Here is a 25,668-nt window from a genome sequence, read left to right on the forward strand (position 1 = left end):
GAGCATTAAAATTAAAACTTACATTCTTATAATGCATTTATACTTCTCAGGCAAATCTAAAAATTAACATGGATACAGTTTTAATAAGTTCTCTTGCCTTTATCTATTGAATCAGTGCCGGCCATCCCTGCATATAGCTCGACCAAGCGGCATATACTACCTCTTTCGTCTGTCTCTTTCCTCTCCGCTGTAATGCGCTCAGGCTCTCATATATAACCGTAAGTAATCTCATTAATTTGAAGGTGTTATTCTTTGAGATATTAAAACAAGTTTAATACAATTTTGCTCGTTTCTACTTTCTTTGCGAGAAAAAAAATGCTTTATATGAAATATGCTCAGTCAATTTAAGACGGCGGTGTATTATGATAATTAATGATCAGTCGGTAGACTCGCTGGCCTGCTGAACCAGAGCTGCGCTCGGGCTTGGGTTGGATCTCCCGTTTGGTTTCCTCCGAGGTTTCCCCCAGCCGTGGGACTGATGCCGGGTGGTCTATGGCGAGTCTTCGGCCTCACTTCAGTTCACCCCCGTTTGGTCTGATTACAAGGTTGGGTTTTTTCCGAGGTTTCCGCAACCATAAGGGAAATGCCAGGTAATCTTTTGGCGAATCCTCGGTCTCATCTCATCTCACTACATATCGCTAAAAAAATTGAAAAAAATTATAGAAAATTGTAAACTTGTATAAATTGTAAAAAAAAATTAAAAATTGTAAAATAATTTGTAAAATTATAATTGGGATGTTCTAAAATTTTTATTTGTTCCACATCTTAAACCTTCATTGCTAATGTAAGGTCTATAGAATATAATACATGAAATGAAATGAAAGAATTAATAGATGTGTAGAAATTTTATCCGAAGAAATGTAACTTTTCATTCTGAAAACGAATTTTAAAGTGTTACATTTGTACGAATCAAATTCATACATTTTTAAACGAAAAAACTAAAATTATTTCAATCATTTATTATCAAAATACACTACTCTCTTAAATTGACTATATATTGGGAATTAAATCAGTGGCTGTCCCAAAACACGCTATGAAATATTCTATACAAAACATTTTTTTTTTCCTCGGAGAGAAAGCAAGAACAAGGAAAATGGTATTAAACTTTTTTGTTTGAAATATCTCAAAGAATAACCCCTTCAAATTAATGACATTACTTACGGTTCGTACTATATATGAGGGGTTCACAACCAGAGTGGACCAAGTGCTTATGGAATAATTTTGAAAAAAAAAAAATTTAGTCTTGAAGTTCCTGGCTCATGCTTAGCAACCTTCACCTTCCATAGGAAATGCTGCCCTCTGTGGAGTAACAAATGAGTTATGGACTTTGTTTGTTACGGCAATGAATAAATCTAAGTTTTCTTCATCCGAGATTGTATTAATCCACAAACTGACCACTGGTGAACTTTGTCCACTCTGGTTGTGAGCCCCTCATATAATACATAACATTTTTCTGTGGTGCTTTGTAAGTCAGATTATAAAATGCAGCAAGTATGTGATCTTACTTACAATGCGAATAAACTAAGATTCTAAAGAAACGTAAACGAAATTGAACCGAGAAAAATTAGAGTGATTGGGAATGTCCTTCGTTTAAATTCCAATGCACGTAAGGTCAGTTGGAATAGAATGAGGATACGAAAGAAATACAAATACGGGAAAGGTTCTTTGCTGAAATTAGATTACCGCAACATAAAAGGAATCAAAAGAAAACTTACCTTAATGAAAATACGAGTACTTTGGATTTTACCAAATAGTATTTAATTAATTGTAATTACAATACTGATATAATATAGCTCTAAGCATGAATGTATCATTTCTCATCAGTATCATATTGTAATGTGTTTCCTCAAATACTAATGCAACGCTCAGCAAAACATTTCCATTGGTGTTATCCTTTCATCCACTCTGCCGTTACAGCTTCTTTCCGGTCTTGGCTTCTTCATCAGAAAAACCCACTTCCCTATCCTGAGGTCGTATCCTTCAAACTATTATTCGTAAGGGTCCATAGCGCATGTCTTTGTATTGCATATTTCCATCTTCCTCTCGGTCTACTCATTAGTCTTTAATATAAAATGTTCCATTAAACACTTTTCAACATATTTGATCTTCCCCCATTCTTTTTATTTTTATTGGGTTATTTTACGACGCTGTATCAACATCTGGGTTATTTAGCGTCTGAATGATATGAAGGTGATAATGCCGGTGAGATGCGTCCGAGGTCCAGCACCGAAAGTTACCCAGCATTTGCTCGTATTGGGTTGAGGGAAAACCCCGGAAAAAACCTCAACCAGGTAACTTGCCCCGACCGGGATTCGAACCCGGGCCACCTGGTTTCGCAGCCAGACGCGCTGACCGTTACTCCACAGGTGTGGACCCCCCATTCTTATTAGATATCCCGCCCATCTTCATTTTCTAATTTTAATACCATCTATTATATATATTATATATATTTTGATGTACCGAAGTACATATGATATTTCCATGCAGATATTCTGCGTCATCATATGATGAAAGAGTGATGGAACGGAGAAAAATTCTCTCCGGCGCCTATACCGTCGGATCCCGGCCAACCAGTCACTCATTCGAGTGCACCTCAACACATGTATGGACTTCGGTCCTGCGTTCATAGACATCTATGACGTAGTGCAGAGGGCGGCCACTAGAGGGAACCCAAGAGATGGAGCTTAATCTGAGACGATTCTGACCGGCGTCGGGGTTGTATCCGGCGTGGCTTAGTGGATAAAGCATCAGCACGTAGAGCTGAAAACCCGGGTTCAAATCCCGGCGCCGGAGAGAATTTTTCTCCGTTCCATCACTCTTTCACCATCTATTATGTTTAGGTCTTTATAGAGACTATATATTTAATCATTCCATCTTAGACCCCAGCATCCATTCTCTTTAACTTGTCTATTTGTCCTTCCTAGAATATTCCCCTAATAGTACATTATGCAACGAGCCTATAATGGTAGTAATTAAGAAGCGAGTATGTTTATGAAACGAGCGCAAGCGAGTTTCATAATTTTCATACGAGCGTCTTAATTACCATTATAGTCAAGTTCCATACGACTTTTTATGCTCGACCATATTTCTAACTTGAAATTATTCATAGGTATTCATGTTATTCTTATCTGACTGAGGAGCGGAACTGACCTTGCGCAATACCTCGTAAATTGTGAGATGTGCGCAGACGCGAAAGTATTCATTTTTTCCGAGAAACCGATGTCGACATTGACCTCGGCATTGAAAAACGAGATGACAAATTGAATTTATTTGAATATTATTTACAATTAACGCTAATTATTATAGTAACAGAACTGACTTTATTTCAAATATAGATGATTTATTGATTTATTGTTGTCTTTCGATTGCATATCCGAGAATAATCGATACTTGCGCTTTTATATTGCTACAATGGTATTTTCTGATTGGTGTAACACCTGAACTTTAATGAATAGATGTACTTTAATGAGATCCATTAAAGGGCTGCTACCAGGTATATAATTACTACATTTCGGCATGGTCGAGCATAGAAGTTTTTAATGCACCGTCCCCTGTTTTTATCAATGTCCATATTTCACTCCCGTAACACAGTGGAGATTTTATTGCGGTTATATACAGTCTCATTTTGTTATTTCGATGCTTTACTTTTGGATCTGAATATAATTTTCAGTGAATAATATACTGTGTTGGTTGCCAATACTCTTTCTTCGATTTCGTTAGTTTAATTCATTCTAGTGTTGACTGCAGTCCTAAATTTCATTTTTCCAATGGCGCGAATTTGACTTTTGCTTAAGTACAGTAGGTCCATAACCTGTGCAAGATTAATCCAGTCTCTATCATCATATTCCACCACCCTCAAATTCATTTTAATATTATCCTCCCATCTATGTCACGGAAAATTTCTCAAATTTATTTTTAAAAATTCCACATAATGCTGCTATATAGCAATGGAGTAACTGCTAAGAAATTTTCAAAAAAAAAAAAAAAAAAAAATTATTGAAAGCAATTTATATTGCTTATCTGTTTTTAGTTGACATATTTGTATTCATTAGTAGTAAAATGTAACAATGTCCTTCTTTTAAATCATTAAAATATATTATATTTAGTATGTTAAAATCCAACAGTATTAGAAAACACACAACAATACAATTAAAATTCATTTGGTAAACATATTTCAGGACATCCTGTCCCATTTTCAATAGCTTTGAGGCCGGGTCAGCTGCAATACGTACCAGCAGGATGCAATAGCATGAACAACAGCTGATCCGGTTTCAAAGCTACTGAAGATGGGACAGCACGTCCTGAAACATGTTCAGCAAATGAATTTAATTGTATTATTATATGTTTTAATACTGTTGCATTTTAACACATTTTAGTTACTTATCTATTTTACTTTATGCTTATTTCTTTCACAAATAAATTTCGAAGCGTTTCTTAAATGAATTTAAGAAAAAAAAGTGTGTTGTGTTTGGTAGTTTATTAAAAAAATGCAGTGCAGATTCGGCAACAGCTGTGTAAGCTTATTTTACAATATTGCATCTTTCTTTAATGGAATATACCTATACCCTGTTGCATAATGCACGCTTTAAATTTTAAATTTTTTATTTGCTTAGTTGCAGACATAAAGCTCCCATTTCCATTCCCCAAACTTTTTTTTTTTTGCTCTAGAGAATTGGCTTTAATAATATTAACTGCGTATTCCCATCACGTTTTACATTTTAATATCAATCCCAGTTTCCTGCCAAATATCCCTGGAGACAGGGAAATTGGATGTAGCGTAGCAGTTCATAATTGGACCTCAATATTCAATAATATGGTTAATAATAAAGAAATAGTAGTCCTAACTGATGATAATTTATTTATCTAAATTTGTCACTGTTGTAAGTTTCAAATTGTTTCAACCTAGTACATAATAATTATCTCCCAGTCAGTTTATCGATGATTATGTCTTACAGTCTCCACCTCGCGACACTGAAATTCCTAGTCACAAAGTATTAGGGGCTGCAAGACAATAAACTCTTTTTAAATAGCTTAAAGGATAACCTTCTTATTAGCAATTTACTCTAATCATACTGACTTTAAAGGTCACTACTAAATGATAACTTCTTTCTTAAGACATGCATCCTGATAACGCTGTATTTTCACAATTTGTCTCATAATAATCTCTTCCTATTATCTAACATTATTTGAAATATATTTAAATTCTATGTAGCCTGTATTATTTTAATTCTGCTACACAGTTTCATTCAATTTCATTGCTTAATTAATAGTTCATAGTATGTATATATGTATGTATGTATGTATGTATGTATGTACAGTATGTATGTATGTAGGCCTATGTATGTATGTATATGTATCCAATATCTACCCACTTCACTTTACGTGATTCGGGTTCCGCGTATTGCGGATAGATGGCAGGACTGTGACCCATTTTTATAGTTGTACATCACTTCGGCGGGCCACACTGTATGTACATGATGTATATCTGTGGAGAGTTATTTCGTGTACAAGGCTGACTGTATGTGTAAGTGTAGTGTCTGGAATGAGTGATGATCAAGATGAGGAAGGGAGAAGGGGAAACCCGGTGCCAACACGTAGCCTACTCCTATCGAATAGCACCAAGGGGGCCGCCAAGCTTAACGTCCCAGTCCGACGGACGAATCACTATCAACAGTGACTTACGCCTTCTCTTCGCACTGCGGAGAGATTTCCCGGACACTGCTAGTCTGGGAGACAGACATGCTACTACAGAGCTAACTCGGTGGACTAGTTCATAGTATTTCACTGTTTAATTCATCAGTAAGTCTAGTAGGCTATACACGTAACTTTGATCGAAATCAAATGTTTGTATTCATTGTAGCTCGTAACTTCATTCATAATGTAAATAAGGCTTTTTGCTGTTTGAGTGGAAGAGAAGGCCTTACAACCTTAATTCTGGCAGCTAAAAATTATTAAGTTTACATACAGAATTCAAAACATTACTTGGAACAAAAAACACTTATAAAGGATGAAAGAGTGATGGAACGGAGAAAAATTCTCTCCGGCGCCGGGATTTGAACCCGGGTCTTCAGCTCTACGTGCTGATGCTTTATCCACTAAGCCACGCCGGATACAATCCCGACGCCGTTTAGAATCTCTCAGATTAAGCTCCATCTCTTGGGTTCCCTCTAGTGGCCGCCCTCTGCACTACGTCATAGATGTCTATGAACGCAGGACCGAAGTCCATACATGTGTTGAGGTGCACTCAGATGAGTGACTGATTGGCCGGGATCCGACGGTATGGGCGCCGTCTTAAATCACAAAGTGATTTATTACGCATATCATACATATATATATATATATATATATATATATATATATATATATATATATATATTTTTTGATGTACCGAAGTACATATGATATTTCCATGCAGATATTCTGCGTCATCACATGATGAAAGAGTGATGGACGGAGAAAAATTCTCTCCGGCGCCGGGATTTGAACCCGGGTCTTCAGCTCTACGTGCTGATGCTTTATCCACTAAGCCACGCCGGATACAATCCCGACGCCGTTTAGAATCGTCTCAGATTAAGCTCCATCTCTTGGGTTCCCTCTAGTGGCCGCCCTCTGCACTACGTCATAGATGTCTATGAACGCAGGACCGAAGTCCATACATGTGTTGAGGTGCACTCAGATGAGTGACTGATTGGCCGGGATCCGACGGTATGGGCGCCGTCTTAAATCACAAAGTGATTTATTACGCATATCATACATATATATATATATATATATATATATATTTTGATGTACCGAAGTACATATGATATTTCCATGCAGATATTCTGCGTCATCACATGATGAAAGAGTGATGGACGGAGAAAAATTCTCTCCGGCGCCGGGATTTGAACCCGGGTCTTCAGCTCTACGTGCTGATGCTTTATCCACTAAGCCACGCCGGATACAATCCCGACGCCGTTTAGAATCGTCTCAGATTAAGCTCCATCTCTTGGGTTCCCTCTAGTGGCCGCCCTCTGCACTACGTCATAGATGTCTATGAACGCAGGACCGAAGTCCATACATGTGTTGAGGTGCACTCAGATGAGTGACTGATTGGCCGGGATCCGACGGTATGGGCGCCGTCTTAAATCACAAAGTGATTTATTACGCATATCATACATATATATATATATATATATATATATATATATATATTTTGATGTACCGAAGTACATATGATATTTCCATGCAGATATTCTGCGTCATCACATGATGAAAGAGTGATGGACGGAGAAAAATTCTCTCCGGCGCCGGGATTTGAACCCGGGTCTTCAGCTCTACGTGCTGATGCTTTATCCACTAAGCCACGCCGTTCCATCACTCTTTCATCATGTGATGACGCAGAATATCTGCATGGAAATATCATATGTACTTCGGTACATCAAAATATATACACTTATAAAGGAGCTTCATTTATCTTCATCTCTTTATTTTCAAGAATTATATTTAATAACTTCTTAGGCCTTTTATTACATTTAACAGAATTAAACTGTTGCCTAAAACATAAAAAATTTTTGTGCATCATACATCAAAATTATTATCTTAAAGTTCAGTTGGAATCATATTAAGCTCTGCACGTTAAGCAGTAGTGATTTGAAACTCGTGTTACTTTCTTATACAGAGTGATTAAAGAATAAAAGTAAATATTTTAAGCAGTGTTAGTATAGACTATTTTGAGTAAAATAGTTCGTATAATTGTGTGTCCAATTTTTAATAGGTGTCGAAATACAACTGTTTCAATGTTACGCAAAACAGACGTACTATCGATTACGCACAAATGAATAGTACGTGTCGCTCTTGTTAGATCGTCTGAGGACAGACTGATGATAATAGATTTAGGCTATGTGTTGAACTATCCAAAGTACATTTACCCCATGCTCTTTAACTTTAATGAGTGCTCTGACATACATTTAAAATATCGGGGTGTACTACAAGCAATCACATGAGCTGCTGCAAGGAAGTCAATAGGAGGATAACAATGTAAAACGAAGCTTTTAATAGAAAAAGGAGCATATTTTACAGACTTCTGGAAATAGATCTAAGGAAGAGACTAGTGAAGTGCTCTGTGGGGATTGTAGCAGCGTATGTGGCAAAGATATGGACATTACGACGAAGTGAAGAGAAGAGACTAGAAACATTTGAAATGTGGATATGGAGAAGAATGGAGTGTGTGAGATGGACAGACAGAATAATAAATGAAGCTGTGTTGGAAAGTGAGTGAGGAAAGAATAATGCTGAAAGTGATCAGAAAGAGAAAAAGGAACTGCCTACTAAAGGATGTACTGGAAGGAATGGTGAACGAGAGAAGAGTTCGGGGCAGCAGAAGATACCGGATGATAGACGATATTAAGATACATGAATTGTATGCGGTAAACGGAAGCTTTTTACTTCACGTTTCATCTTAACTGCGAAGTTTATTTAAAGACATAGAGGGAAATGAAATAACCCTGCAGGTTTTCAGAGCTAATAGTCATTTTGTATCAAAAAATTATAATACCACATTGGTGAAAAGTTCATACTTTTCCCAGAAAAAAGTCTTTTCTTTTCCCCCGCTTGTTAACACCCTCCTCTTCGGTAACTAGTAGGATCGTTATTTTTGTCTATACCGACAGAAAATCTAATAATGAATCATTTATCCCTCTGGCGTATTTCAATAGCTTAGAAGGTTTTCGTGTAAAATTAATTTAACAACCACTGATTTCAAGCCACTGAACAATCCGACCAGATTATAACGTTGTAGCTAGAGAGGGAGGTTGGAGGTAGTTCACCTAGGGAGAAAAACCTGAGGTCGTCGACCTCTTACATCTTTATTACGAGAAGAAAGAGCAGTGTGTTAACGGCGATGTTGTCAGACTTCTGAAACTTACAACGTAATTTTTTAATTAACCGTGCATTTAATTACAAAACGTAATATAGATTTACTATTAATTTAAGTGTACCCTAACGCCGTTTTCAATCTACATCATTATTTCACTTACACCCTGTATAATTTAGTAATACAGATGTACAGTGCAGAGAAAACTAAAATATTTAGAACTTGAGTGACCAAAAATGAATTTTCCACCAGGTACATTGTTTCAAGAAATGCAATAGCATTAAATTTGTTTATTTATTTAAATCTGCATCTCAACAGAGACTATTCTGAATGCAGATATAGCTAATTGTACAGAAGTAATGGAGCAATGGTGGAATGAAAATTTGAGTGAAAATCGCGTTCACGGAGAAAACCTCCCCAAAGTTTACGCTGCGTAAAGATTAATTTTTGGTCCTACAGAATACAGTATATCTGTTATGGTAACAAAGATTATTATAGAAGAAAAATTCGCTCCGGCGCCGGGAATCAAACCTGGGTCCTTGGTTCTACGTACCAAGTCCTCTAACCACTGAGCTACGCCGAAGTTCAATCCACAGCACCGGATCAAATCCCTCCTCAAGTCACTCAATTGAGTGCACTCCTTTTATAATGACAGTTGACTTAATATTATGTCAACATATATGTCGAACTTGGAGTCAGGCCACAAAGGGAAAACACTAGAGGAGAGGGATTCGATCCGGTGCTGTGGATTGAACTTCGGCGTAGCTCAGTGGTTAGAGCGCTTGGTACGTAGAACCAAGGACCCGGGTTCTATCTTCGGCGCCTCACAGTGTGCAAAATCGCAAATCTAGAAGGACAGAATTAATAACTTCTCTGGATTTAAACGTATTCTTATGAATCTTTGTATAGGTCTTATAGGGGGCACATATATTTTGAGTACAAACTCTGAGTACGTTTGAGTGAGAGGAACTATTCCTTTATAGGGGTGATTTTAGACAAAATTAACAACTTCTCCCCTATCTACCTGATTTTTATGAAACATTATACGGAAGTTATAGGTAGCATTTTTTTTATACAAACTATATTTACGGTTCCATAAGACGAACTACCCCTTTGTAGGGGTGCATTTACACAAAATTAACTTCTGTCCTACTTAACAGATTTTTAAGAAAATTTGTACACGTGTTACAGGTAACACATATATATTTTTTGTGTACCAAGTCTGACTACATCTGTATGCTACCAGTAGGCGTAATTCTTGTACAAAGTTTCATAAAAATATATTATATGGCATAAAAGTTATTAATTTTGTCTAAATTCACACTATAAAGGCACAGTTTGTCATATACGGGGACATCATTTTATTTTTACTAACATTTTTAATATTAATCTGTCTGTATCTTTAGAGAACCGGAAACACCGCTTGCTCCCCCCTCCAAGACTGGAGTTCGATGATACTGGCGTAAAACACAAATCACTCTACTAGGTATAGGATGGAAGAAAAGTAGTTCATCCATTTACGTAAACTAGGAAATATCGCGATTTTGAGTTTGATAATTTTCATTAGGTTTTTCTTTAATCAAAGTACAGTACTGTATTAAGAATAAGTGTTTTTACTCACGAAGTGAGTTACCCATGCGAACGTATTCATTATACAGTGTATACTGTCTACAGCACATTAGCGTACAATATAGAGAAAGAAGTTAAATTGAAAAATTATCATAATATTAATATTTAAACACAATTTTGAAAATGGTGGCCGTTCATTTCGATACAGGCTTCAGTTCTTTTGTGCATATTATCGCACTATAGACTATTGTATCTAATTCCAATTGCCAGTTTCGTCCTTCGTACTAGTAACTCATGTTGAAATAATTCTGTACCTACTCTACGTACTGTGAATTCAATCTTCACTTCTGCCCGAACCGAAAATATAAAATTACTCAGACATGCTATCTACTGTCCGTCCAAGTGGTTATGCCGCAGGATTGTAGAAAGGAAGGAAATCACGTGACAGTTAATTACTTAACGAGGCCCTTTTATTTAAGTTAAATTCAACAGCTGTATAATATTACGTAAACGTCCAGTTCCTAACAGAAATTAATGTTTTCAGAAAAGAGCTAAGACAGCCCAGCTTTTACAGAGGGGCGAGCAGAAGCAGGTGGGGGAAATCGGGATGCGACGTAGGCAAACGGACAGTACCTGTGCGAAAATATGATTCAATATTGAAAGCTCTTTCGTCACTGGAAAACGCGAACATATTCCTGGAACGTACTATACTCAGTAACTCAGTACTGCTTACTATCTGCGGTCTTGGTTCTGTGTGGAGTTGGAACTTCCTTAGTAGAAGGGGTGGGAGTGAAGTACATTCAAAAACTCAGGTACAATAAAAATTGAAGTAAAAATAAAATGATGTTCCTGTAGAAACACAATCAGACTTCGTAGAAAAAAATATATGCTACTTCTAACTTCTGTATCAAGTTTTATAAACATCTGTTACAGGAGAAGTTATTAATTTTGTCTAAAGGCACCCGCTATAAAGGGGTAGTTTTTCTTGTGAATACGTAATCAATATGTGCCACCTTTAAGGCTGTACAAAGTTTTATAAAAATCTGTTCGAATGCAGAGAATTTATTAATTTTTTCAAACTACTAGATTTGCGTTCTGATCCACGGTGGAGTTTGTTATGGTTAGATAAAAATGTGTCCTAGTTATTTTTAACCTGATGTTCTATGTCATGTGGATAATTTTTCAGGACTAAACACTCATACAGTGATTAAAAACTTTCTTATTCCACTATTCTTTTCTGCTGTTAAGCCAAACGTGAAATAGTTGCCGCCGCGTTACCGTATGCTCCACCACCGAAAAAAAATTAATTACTGAAAAATTCGCAAGAATGCGCAAACTTTAAAACAAGAATTCAACACTCTAATTGATGCAGTATTAAATGATAAAAGAATTGTTGTAACCAGACGTGACCGACTATACTAAAACTCACATTATGTATGTATATATTATGTTATGTTATGTATGTATGTATGTATGTATGTATGTATGTATGTATGTATGTATGTATGTATGTATGTATGTATTCACACTGCAAATGGGTATACTATACCCAATGGCAGTGGTAACTAATTACACTCAATAATGAAAATAATAAACTCAATTAATAAAAAATACAATTAATAATAAATTAATAATAATACCAATAATAATAATAATAATAATAATAATAATAATAATAATAGTAATAGTAATAACAGGGAGAATTCTAAATTAAATGAAGCACGATCACTTAAAATACCATAAAGTAAATTATATTTGGAAAACTTTAAAGAAATATATTTTTCATTTGTAATATTTAAACCATATTGTAAGAAGAAAAATACTTTGCAAAATTGAAATTCAAGTTACATTAAAAAGAATGTACCTATCTGAACAGTTTACATGTCTTACAACACAATAAATCGCTAACAATTGGCACTTATTTACCCACATAATAAGCCGACTGAACAGGAGCGACATGTGTTAAAAAGAACTCGTTGTTCATACCCTTCTAAATATAGCTTGCTGCTGATGAAAGAGTAAAAGTTATTTCTCACAACATTCTCCAAATGAGCCGTTCAGAGCAGAAGTGGTGTAAGTCAAAAATGGGTGATGAGGGGTAAAGTAAACATTGTGTAAAATACAGGGCAAAGTAGGAATTAATATACAATTTATTTAAACTATTAGCAGTCAGTGGATAGCACGAAGGACATATTAATTGCTACTTTGCGTTATATTTTACAGAATTTTTACTTTAAACCTCATTACCCAATTTTGACTTAAACCACTTCTGCTCTGAACGGCTCAAATGTTAAAGAACATGAATTTATATTCACCTACGACTAACTTAAGTTGAAATTTTGATTTTCGTCCACCTAAATTAGGAGCGAATTTTTCTCCTCTAATAATCATTAATAATCATAATAATCACTCCTCCTGAAAATGACAGCAAATTTAGCAGCTGTTCGTTCCGTTCCCGGCAGATCTCTCGACGGTACCCAGTGCAAACATGGCTGCCCGGAGATTGAAACTTTAGCACACGTCTTGGGATTCTGTGAACAGGGATTGCTCTTGAGGAACTCTAGACATCATCTTGTAAGATCCAAAATTGCTGCCACATTAAGAACTAAGGGCTGGATAGTAGAAGAAGAAATCTCCTGTCTAGCTGACAATGGGTCAACGAGACGAGTAGATATTTTAGCGTAAAATGCTGACACTAAACAGGGCATCATTGTGGACCCCATGATACGTTTTGAAGTAGGATGTCATCAGTCAGCCGAGGTCCACCTTGAGAAGAAGTCGATCTATGAGCCTACAGTCAACTATTTCAAGCTGAAATATGCCTTAATTCACGTTGAGGAATTCGGCTTGCTCATAGGTGCTCGAGGGACTATACCAGCTTTTTTCGAAGAATTTCGACGGAAATTTGTTCTGCCAACATCTCTGAGGGATGCCATTGTGATAATTGTGTTAAAAAATCCTGCCAAATCCTAATTAATCACATGGTGCCACATTAATAGCAATTGTAATGTTTCACGCCCTTTTCTTTGTTTCCCTTTTTTTGAAAATTTAATACCTATGTTTACATATGTATAATAATTTTTGAGGATATACTGAGTCCGTAAGGACTACCCTCAATGGGGGCAGTTTAGTATTATTATTATGTCCACTACAAATCGCGTATAATGCGTATGAAATTCAACGTTAATTCCTTTGATGAATATGGCCGTAAATTGGATCGTTCTAAAATGTTACACATTTTATCGTACCCAGATTCTCGTTATAAAGGCTGGTTCACAATAAACCGGGAACGAAAACGACAACGAGAATGAGAACGGATATAATGTTAAAATAAATTTATTTAAACATTATTTCCGTTAACTAATGTGAATGCTCACATTTAATATTAATATACGTTACAAGAGCGGTATGTTGACGTTTTCATGGTCGAGGAAAAGATTGAAAAAGCGAAACGTAGTTGAGCTTTTTTAATTTCCGAGAACATGAAAACAAACATACCGCTCGTGTATCGTACATTATTTTGTGCGAAGATCGTTCATTATATACCTGAAAGACGAATTTCTAATTAGTTGCAATGAAATCTCCATGTTGGTTTCTGTTTAATGACGGCAACTTCAGAACACCAAAATATCTTTCTTCAACATTGTTGCTATAAAATGTTTTCTGTGTTTACTACACTCCAGCAGGCCGTGATATACGTCTGTCTTTTTTTTCCCCCTGTCTATAAATGCGAACTTAAAACAAACGGTAAGATTATGTAATGATTTATTTTTCATTTTAATATTTTAACAATATTATTTATATAACATATTGCAGTAATAACATCCGCATCTGGAATCTAGTTGATTTTTTCACGGCTTCCTTAATGTTATTTGTATCAGGAATGCAATAAGTTTCGTGGAGTAGTAGACTTTACTTAATTTTTGCAAATATTTAAAAACAATAATTAACATTGCAATTTAGGTGAAATTGCAGTGGTAAGTTTCCAATTTATAATTATTACTATGGTAAACGTCTCTAAAAATAATATGTTAAAAGCCTAAAGCAGTAAAATGAATGTCGCGCTTAAGCGGTAAGAAGAGGGAAATTGTTATGTGCTTTAGGTTGGGAATACTGAATGTGGTATTTCACACTTACCGCGTATGGGTTCTGTTCGGAAAACAAGCAAATACGCACGATCTCGCACAAATACATTTATTTTAACAGTATTTCCGTTTTCGTTCTCGTTGTTTCCGTTCTCCGTTTATTGTGAACCAGCCTTAAGAGTTCATCTGAACTACTGCTGCTCTTTTAAAAGCTAGAGATTGTTTACTTGGTTAGACATGGCGCACTTCTCTTGGACTCGTAGGTTAGATTATTTATCCCGTCTTGTCCAAGCACGACGCGATGCAGCTAATGTAGGGTCTACTGTACTTTCTCGAGACTAGCCGTCCCCGAGGAATAACAACACTCCACTCCGCAGTCTGGCGTTTTAGCGCTCCACTTGACCTTAACATAACTCGCCATGGGGAATTAACCTTCTTTCGATGTTTTTCTTGCCTCTCGGAGGTATAGTTTGAATGGTGTCGGATTTAATGACCCGTAAAAAGTATACAAAAATGAGTGTTTTTCTCAGTTGTTGATGAGCTTGTAACTGTAGGAACAATCTGTGGACAATATGCGGTAATTCTTCAAGCTAAATGGGTCAACGTACTCAAGACCGAGTTTCAGTCGTACACAACACTTGTCTTATTTACAGACAAAGCTATGCTTTAACATGACTCACAAGCTGCACTTCTTTATTTTGTACGCCACAATTTGTAACAGAGCCTATACACAGAGTGGTTCAGAACTTACGTTTTAACGACGCTTTATCAACTGCTGTGGTTATCTAGCGTTTCAGTGATATGATGATAATGCCAGCGAAATGATTCCAGGTTCCAGCGTCGAATGTTTTATTTATTTATATATTTATTTATTTTATCTATCTATCTATCTATCTATCTATCTATCTATCTATCTATCTATCTATCTATCTATCTATCTATCTATCTATCTATCTATCTATCTATCTATCTATCTATCTATCTATCTATCTATCTATCTATCTATCTATCTATCTATCTATCTATCTATCTATCTATCTACCTACCTACCTACCTACCTACCTACCTACCTACCTACCTACCTACCTACCTACCTACCTACCTACCTACCTACCTACCTACCTATCTATCTATCTATCTATCTATCTATCTATCTATCTATCTATCTATCTATCTATCTATCTATCTATCTATCTAACTATATATCTATCTATCTATCTATCTATCTATCTATCTATCTATCTATCTATCTATCTATCTCTCTATCTATCTATCTATCTATCTATCTATCTATCTATCTATCTATCTATCTATCTATCTATCTATCTATCTATCTATCTATCTATCTATCTATCTATCTATCTATCTATCTATCTATCTATCTATCTATCTATCTATCTATCTATCTATCTATCTATCTGACTGTCTGTCTGTCTACCTATCTATCTATCTATCTATCTATCTATCTATCTATCTATCTATCTATCTATCTATCTATCTATCTATCTATCTATCTATCTATCTATCTATCTATCTATCTATCTATCTATCTATCTATCTATCTATCTATCTATCTATCTATCTATCTATCTATATATCTATCTATCTATCTATCTATCTATCTATCTATCTATCTATATATCTATCTATCTATCTATCTATCTATCTATCTATCTATCTATCTGTCTGTCTGTCTGTCTGTCTGTCTGTCTGTCTGTCTGTCTACATACCTACCTATCTATCTATCTATCTATCTATCTATCTATCTATCTATCTATCTATCTATCTATCTATCTATCTATCTATCTATCTATCTATCTATCTATCTATCTATCTATCTATCTATCTATCTATCTATCTATCTATATGTCTCTCTGTCTATCTATCTGTCTGTCTGCCTGTCTGTCTGTCTGTCTGTCTGTCTGTCTGTCTGTCTGTGTAATGCTAGTCCAGGCATGATGCAATAGAATACGCTACGTAGCTGCAACGCTGTACAATGTTAATGCTAATCTATAGTAGGGTAATTCCACTGTAATGGACGGGACAATCATACAAGTTGTTCAGTATAATATATATATTTATTTCGGACGGAAATTATTTAATATACAAAATAAAAGTCAGAATGCCTGCATCAGGATATAAGCTGATATTATTTCTGTGAAAAAGCAAGTTATAAAATATTTGATAACAGTCATAAATGTTTAAAGAAAGGTAACAGACGGGACATAAAAATGACACAATATATACAATGAACACAAACTCCATACAATCTCTGTCCTGCTAGGAAATACAAAAATACCATAATATTACCAAATATTGCGATTGTACACAGCTATTCATGGGTACATTCAAATTTTGTGTAATATGAATTGTGTATTGAGAGGCATTGTCTAAAAATGGGTAACAGACGGGACATACAGGCAACGGACGGGACATTTTCTGAATGGTCTTGTAATGAATGGAAAGAACAACTGAATAAAACAGTGAACTATTATAAACAAGTTTTAAACAATTAATAGACATTATGTCTGCACATATTACTTTAGCATATATCCTATAACAACAAAATAATACAATTGAGTAGGTCTATAATGTCGCATATTATGCAACGTAAACATTTAACGTTGTTATACCAAAACTGTTGATTGATGCAAGTACAAATAAAACAAAGAGTAAAAAAATCAGATTGAACATACATACCATAAATGCATTTAATAGGTCTATTTTTATTTTGTACTTGAAGATTAGTTTTTTTTTAATGTAAATTCATGGTCATCAGAGCTGTAAGAGTAATATTTCCATTTGATTTTGTATGGAGATACTCCAATTATGGAATGCACTTTTTGTGTCTCTGGAAGGGACTCAGTGTTGTTTCAACGCGCGTTCAACATATCATGATGTTTCACTGTTTCGTCTGTAATCAAAATTAATTGCATCATATTCGACATCTTTGACAGGGTTTCCTATTACAGATATGTTGCTTTCCTTTATCCATAATTCACAGGTTCTCGCTAATACACCCACAACCTCACAACCCCTTCCTGGACTTTGAGGCAGATTACGGAGAGCACGATGGACAGCTTTAGCCCTAGTGTTAGAAAGAGAATACTTGAACAAGTTGGTTCTTCACTTGGACTCGGACTATTCAATTTTTACCGGTAGACACGTTTCCGTTCACGATCATATTTCTTTGCTTTCTCATATCCTTCACTGTCATAGTTGTCTTCTTTAGAGCCCGTGCATGTTTCTTCCTTTTTGCCTCCTTAGTTTTAGCATTTTCATAATTATCCGACTCTTTCAGGCATTCTCTATACCGCTTCATTTTCTCGGCTGGAGACATATTTGCCATGTTGTTAAAGTACTATTAACCTGCAGTATACACTTTAACTCACTATATGGATGACTATGATGATGATGATGATAATAATAATACTAATAATAATAATAATAATAATAATAATGCTGATGATACTAGTAATAATAATAACATTAATAACGAATTCATGGTATGGGCTTAATGATTACGGACAAGTAACGGATGGGACAGTTATTCTTGTCCTGTCTGTTACCATAAGATGTCCCGTCTGTTACATCGATTAAAAATATTGTTTTCAATTTAATTAAGGTCTTAAAGGTTAATGGTGTTCATCATGGAATATTGGAAGAGAATATATTTTTTCGTTGGCTAGTTTGCAATAGTATGGCTTGAAACTAAATAAATTCAAACATTTGGTAATGGACGGGACATGAACTTGAGCTGATTTAAATGACCTCATAGCAAAAGTTAAAACTATCGAATGAGGCAATGTATTATACCTTCTTCATCCTCTTTCGCGAAGGTGTACGTTCAACCAAACCACTCACTGTTAAGATCATTCACAGACTGATGAGATAAGGGCGACCAAAGTTCACTGCAGTTGCTTCGCTTGTAGGAATAATATGCTCTAACTTCCCGCTCACATTCAGAACAAACTATAAACGAAAACAAGCTCTCTTCTGTGCCTCGGCCTTGTCCATTCATCACTCTCAGACGTAAAAATAATAAAGACTTTAAAACAACAACTTCGTATGTGACATCTGATGTCATGGTTTTCGTGGAATTACCCAGTAATAATAAATCTGTAGCCGAAATTTTTCTGGTAATTTTCGATTTTCCAAAAATAATTGGTCCTAACATATATAATTAACCACCCTGAATCCGAAAATCGTTTTTTTTTTATTTTTGTTTGTATGTCTGTCTGTCTGTCTGTCTGTATGTTTGTTACCTTTTCACGCGATAATGGCTGAACGGATTTCGATTAAAGTTGGAATATAAATTAAGTTCGTTGTAACTTAGATTTTAGGCTATATGACATTCAAAATACATCATTTAAGAGGGGGGTATAAGGGGGCCTGAATTAAATAAATCGAAATATCTCGCTTATTATTGATTTTTGTGAAAAATGTTACATAACAAACGTTTCTTTACAAATAATGTCCGATAAGTTTTATTCCTTGAAAAATTTTGATAGGACTGATATTTAATGAGATAAATGAGCTTTAAAATTAAAATAAATGCCATCTAAGGCCGTATAATGAAATAAAAATCAAATGACTTCGTAGATAAGAGGCCTTGAACAACAACAATCGAAAGCTATGACAGATAGTCTACAGAGAATGTTTCTGTGTTTGTATGAAGTAATATCGGAAGCTAAATTAACCGATTTATATAATTAATTATTATTTCACCATTGGAAAGTGTAGTTTCTCTAGATGGACATAATGCTATAATGTTATTACAGTAACTTCTGATATAATGTAATGTAATGTAGAATAATATAATATAATATAATATAATATAATATAATATAATATAATATAATATAATATAATATAATATAATATAATATAATATAATATATGTAATGTAATATTATATAATATAATTTAAGTTATTTGAAGGGTTCAGAACCATAGTGGGTCAAACGCTATTTACTGAATATGTAGAAAAGAAGGGTTAAAATTAAGTTATTACCATAATTCAATGGAAACATATAGCAAGTAAAATAAAGTATAGATATTAAATCTAAATGATGTCAATGTTCATTAAACTATGGTTGCATGTAATAACAATTAAGAAACATGTCAAAGGAATTGTCATTGCACCAAATGAGTGCTCTCTGGACCGAAATGATCGCATTTTAATTATTTAAACACAATTTAAATTAAGTAACATATTAAACGATTTATCCTTCTATCAAACACGCATGTTCCCTTGATCAAATGTCCTATTTTAATTATGTAATTACTCTATATTTATTTCTAACGGGTGCAGCGTAGCGCACGGGTACGGCTAGTAATAATAATAATAATAATAATAATAATAATAATAATAATGATAATCAATAAATATAATAACATTATAGGTGAAACTAGATAAGACTAAACTTACATTTGTTGTTGAGAGTGGCACACTACTGAGCCTTGAGATTCACTAGGTGTGCCGCGAAAATTTCAATACTTTTCTGGTAATTATAATAATTTCACTCAGTATAGCAGTTTTCAGAAATAGAATATGATGCTTTTATTTTAAAAATTCAAACTATGCATTTTTATGCAACATAAAATCAGCTTTGATGAGCTTAAACACGAAAATATGCTACAATAATATAATATATAATGAAATAATATGCATATATAAAAATGTCAAAATATGCAAATAGTGAATCATAAGATCTGGTTTGATAAGCCTAAATAAATTTTGATGATTCGTGTAGATAATTAATCAGCAATTAATTACAGCCAATGGATAAATATATGCAAATGCACGAACTTCCTGGCTCTACTGTATTTATTAATAAAGTATTATTTGAAAATATAAAGTATTCGAAAGACGTCCGTCCCGAAGCAATGTTGTCCATCAAAATTCTTGAACGTTTTTCGGTTTAACGAGACATGTAGCACTCAACAAAGCAGGTGAGCCATCAGGTCTGATGTTATTTTCGCCCTAATGATGGATTCTATAAATTCTTCTCAAAGATTTGTAATGCAGTATTACGTTCAAAAGCACGATGTAAATCAAAAAAGTATGTTCTTCTCAATATATAGTTTTACATTCTTTCCTTATTTGTGTGATATTTATTTTATTTGTATTTACTCTAATTATTCGTAACAAAATTTAACACAATTTTATGCATTTTCATTCTCCTGTTTTCTTGCTCCCTTTATTTTAAAATTTATTCATCTTAAGTTTTATTTTGCGAACTTAATTTTTTTCGTCACATAATGGGAGGGGTCAGCATTCTACATTAGGAAGGTGGAAGAGCTTTAAAATTTACCAGTATTGATAAAAATTTTAAGCATTCCTTTTATTGTATTACATTATAGTATCCTGTAAAATATGTTTCGTTTTAAAACTTTATCTCTACTGATTATTCTAATTCTTAACTTTTATAGCAATACCAGTCTGTTATCCTATAAATTGCCAGTAATTATGTATTTTCAGTCTAAGAAAGATTACTGTCAAAATTTAAAAAAATCTCTTGAGTTAAAAAATAACGAATAGTTACTGAAGAAAAAAGTAAACGTGGCTTAATCAATGACATTGGAAGCGTGTGAGTGAGGACATTTTCCACATTTTGCGTCAACTATTTCTTTCCTTTTTTACATAGCACATAGGCATCGCATTGACAACATGTTAAAGCTACCCTGAATGGAAGTACGGTAATGCATATCGTCGATTTAATAAGCACGTAATACATTGGCTCGAAATTCAATGCAGACTTCATTATCCCTAGTGGAATTACGCTTTCAATCCTGTTAGGCTTTCGAGTCTTTTTAATTTAGTTAATTTTTATGTCTCTGAATATGTCTTTTCATTGGTTGGGGCCCTAAAATATATTATAATTTTCTTATAAGATAGTAATATCTTCTTCATGCTTTCTGACTGTAGCTTACTCAATAATAAAAGCGTACCTTCGATATTATGTAGAGGCAATCGCCATGTGTCTTAAAATCCACGCAAAAGATAAGCATAACACTCACTATGCACTGACAAAACATAAGCTTGAACATCAATTTGTGACGAAAAGTGAAAAAAGAACTTCGCCTCAGAGGAGTCTTGGATTAGTTCAGTTAGTCCACTAAATTACTTTCCAGGGTAGCAGAAATTCCATTCTCACCATATTTTAATTTCTTTATATACCTCACATTTCGAGATAATTTGTATTATAAAACTAATTATTTGATTACAGTAATTCATAACTGCTATACATAAAAACAACGAAGTTTTATTCGTAATTACTACAAAAACGCGTAAGAAAAAGCACTCACAGTAAGTACACCTTCAACATTACGTCGATCTTAAAGTCATTAATTCTAATTACGCCTCGAACATATTGTTTATACTACGTTACAAAGAGTGTTCTTCAGGAAACAGGTTTCATTCAGGTAAATAGGTCTAACGTTAGCTTCTTGTCCTTGCGTATTACGCACAGGTAACACAGGCTGAAGCGACGTCATTGTTAGAGCATTAGTGTACAGCTGACTTCCATTGAATGAAGTTAAGTTTATTTCATGACAAAGCAGTGTACATTAAAAGAGCGAACCTTCATTAATGTTATGGGTATTACGAAGAAATGATATGTGTTTCAGAATGATCATGCTCGTTTGTATACCAATCTATACTAATAATAAATCTGTAGCCGATATTTTTCTGGTAATTTTCGAAACATAATTGGTCCTAACATATACAATTAACTACCCTGAAACCGAAAATCGCTTTTTTGACATTTTTGTTTGTATGTCCGTCTGTCAGTCTGTCTGTATGTTTGTTACCTTTTCACGCGATAATGGCTAAACGGATTTCGATGAAAATTGGAATATAAATTAAGTTCGTTGTAGCTTAGATTTTAGGCTATTTGGCATTCAAAATACATTATTTAAAAGGGGGGTTATAAGGGGGCCGGAATTAAATAAATCGAAATATCTCTCTTATTATTGATTTTTGTGAAATATGTTACATAAAAAAGGTTTCTTTAATAATAATATCCGATAAGTTTTATTCCTTGAAAAAATTTGATAGGACTGATATTTAATGACATAAATGAGTTTTAAAATTAAAATAACTGCCATCTAAGGCCATGTAATGAATTAAAAAACAAATGACTTCGTCTATAAGGGGCCTTGGACAGCAACAATCGAAAGCTATGAAAGATAACATACAGAGAATATTTCGGTTTTGTATGAAGTGATATCGGAAGCTAAATTAACCGATTTATATAATTAATTATTATTTCACCATTGGAAAGTGTAGTTTCTGTAGATGGACATAATGGTGTAATGTTATTACAGTAACTTCTGATATAATATAATATAATATAATATAATATAATATAATATAATATAATATAATATAATATAATATAATATGTAATATTATATAATATAATTTAAGTTATTTGAAGGGTTCAGAACCATAGTGGGCCAAGCGCCATTTACTGAATACGTAGAAAACAAAGGTTAAAATTAAGTTATTACCATAATTCAATGGAAACCTATAACAAGTAAAATAAAATATACACATTAAATCTAAATGATGTCAATCTTCATTAAACTATGGTTGCATGTAATAAAAATTAAGAAACATGTTAAAGGAATTGTGATTGCACCAAATGAGTGTCTCTGGACCAAAATGATCGCATTTTAATTATGTATTTGGATGCAATTTAAATTAAGTATCCTTCTATCAAACACGAATGTTCCCTGGATCAAATGTCCTATTTTAATTATGTAATTACTTTATATTTTTTTCTAACGGGTGCAGCGGAGCGCACGGGTACGGCTAGTAACACATAAGAAAAAATGAGTGTATAAGGGTACAGTACATCACTTATTGATAGATTTCAAAAAGGCATATGACTCTGATAAGATAGAGATTTTATATAACATTCTTATTGAATTTGATATTCCCAAGAAACTAGTCTGACATAATCAGGAACATAAAGTCAAGACGTTTGAGATGAGCAGGGCGTGTAGCACATATGGGCGAATCCAGAAATGCATATAGCCTAGAGTGTTAGTTGGGGGTCAGAGGGAAAAAGACCTTTGGGGTGGCCGAGACGTGGATGAGAGAATAATATTAAAATGGATTTGAGGAAGGTGTTATATAATGATAGAGACTGGATTAATCTTGCACAGGATAGGGATCGATGGCGGGCTTATGTGAGGGCAGCAGTAAACCTGAGGTTTCCTTAAAAGCCATTTGAGAGTAAATCCAAATTAGAAATGGGAGATAATTTAAATTAGTATTAATATGTTATTATATTTAACATATGCTACTGTATATTTTAAATAAATATCTTGTTAATTTGTGATACCGTTCTTTCATTTTACTATATTTGATTTTTAGTACACTCAACTTTTTTATCAAGTTAACCTACAAAAGTTTATTTAGATTTCTTACTAATATTAAATTCTTACTAAATAGAAATCCTTCATTTATTTTCATTTTAAGTATAATATTATATTCGTTTCCTGGTAATGAGTTTTACTCACATTGGGTTTATGTTTATATTAAACAGAACATACTGTTTTCTAAATGTTTTATCTAAATATCGTTTCTTTTATGGTAATCTAATTAGTTTCAGACAAATCTATTTCTGTGACCTATGTTTTATAATTACCGTGTTTATGTCGCTTCTTTTCCTTATTTTTTCATTTATGTAGATCTACAGTTACACGTGATATGTGTTCTGATATTCTAATAATAATAATAATAATAATAATAATAATAATAATAATAATAATCATAATAATAATCATAATCATAGTAATAGTAGTAGTAGTAATAATAATAATAATAATAATAATTATTATTATTATTATTATTATTATTATTATTATTATTATTATTGCAGGAGATGCAATGAGCATGAAACGTTACCTCACGTGCTAGGTTTCTGCTCTCAGGTCGAATTACTGCGAATTGACAGACATAACACAGTCCGCTCAATAATTGCTAACAGATTAAGGGAACATGGTGAATACGAAATATATGAGGAAGTTCAATGTCTTTCAACGGAAGGATCTACACGGCGTGCTGACATCATAATAATTGACCGAGATAAAAATACTGATCTCATTCTGACCCAACTGTAAGGTTCGGAATTAATGAAGATCAACCAAAGCAGGTACATGAAGAGAAACGTACTATTTACCTTCCATGTTGTGATGATCTCAGTCATAAACATAATATTCAAGATTGGAATGTCATTGGACTTACTTTTGATGCGCGAGGAACAATATCCAAATTTACATTGGAGATCCTCTGAAAATTAAAGGCTCCTGATGAGACTCTTCAGACAATTGCATCAACCATTTTAAAATCTTTATTGAACATCATCAATCACCATCTCCATTCATATTTATAATATTCAATGTATATTATTTATTTTCAATAAATTTTTATCGTTTTGATAGCTACCATATCTTGTCGCAGAATATTATGTTTTTTTTTTTAATTGGATTATGTATTTTTTAACATTAATTTACATTTTCTTTTTTGTTCATTTGAATTGATTAGGATGCCGATATTTTAAATCCAAGATTTGGACGGCTATCATTTCGATCTATTATTATTATTATTATTATTATTATTATTATTATTATTATTATTATTATTATTATTAAAATTGTTACAAAGTGCTTTTGTAAATAGTATTGCCCTGTATAACATTTTATAGGCCTAAGAATAATATTCGTTTCTACACCCTACAGACGTAATATTTAGCCTGCGTTTGTCCTTCAGGCGAACATTTAATGTTTTCCTTGCTCGGTCTATATTGCTCCATCCAACTAACATGATGTGTGTATAAGGGGAGGGACTACTTTGCCAGCTGCTTTGTAAACACTGTATTATTCTGTGTGTTCTTAACTTCACAGTAAATATGCCTCAACTTCGAACTCTACTTATTTGTGAAGAAATTATTGCATTTATAAGCAATGAACTTTCTTGCTGTTTTAATTTCTGTTCTCTGTGTCACAAATATAAGTTTGTATTACGAGTGTATTGATGAATTTGCTAGTTGCAAAGCAGCTACATCTTGCAACTAAATATAAACATTATTTCAAAGATTCAGAACCATAGTGGGCCAAGCGCCATTTACTAAAACCGTAGAAAAC

General features: G+C 33.8%; 3 non-coding genes across 3 annotated transcripts; all 3 read right to left on the reverse strand.

Annotated features, from left to right (window-relative positions):
- Positions 1-6,038: 6,038 nt before the first annotated feature.
- On the reverse strand, positions 6,039-6,110 carry TRNAY-GUA (transfer RNA tyrosine (anticodon GUA)). Its single transcript has one exon. It is a non-coding gene; the product is annotated as a tRNA-Tyr (tRNA).
- A 355-nt stretch (positions 6,111-6,465) lies between these two features.
- Positions 6,466-6,537, reverse strand: TRNAY-GUA (transfer RNA tyrosine (anticodon GUA)). The gene has a single exon. It is a non-coding gene; the product is annotated as a tRNA-Tyr (tRNA).
- Positions 6,538-6,869: 332 nt separating this feature from the next.
- On the reverse strand, positions 6,870-6,941 carry TRNAY-GUA (transfer RNA tyrosine (anticodon GUA)). The gene has a single exon. It is a non-coding gene; the product is annotated as a tRNA-Tyr (tRNA).
- Between the last annotated feature and the right edge of the window lie 18,727 nt (positions 6,942-25,668).

Source organism: Periplaneta americana, chromosome 5 (assembly GCF_040183065.1).
Source record: "Periplaneta americana isolate PAMFEO1 chromosome 5, P.americana_PAMFEO1_priV1, whole genome shotgun sequence".
In the NCBI taxonomy this organism is placed as follows: domain Eukaryota; kingdom Metazoa; phylum Arthropoda; class Insecta; order Blattodea; family Blattidae; genus Periplaneta; species Periplaneta americana.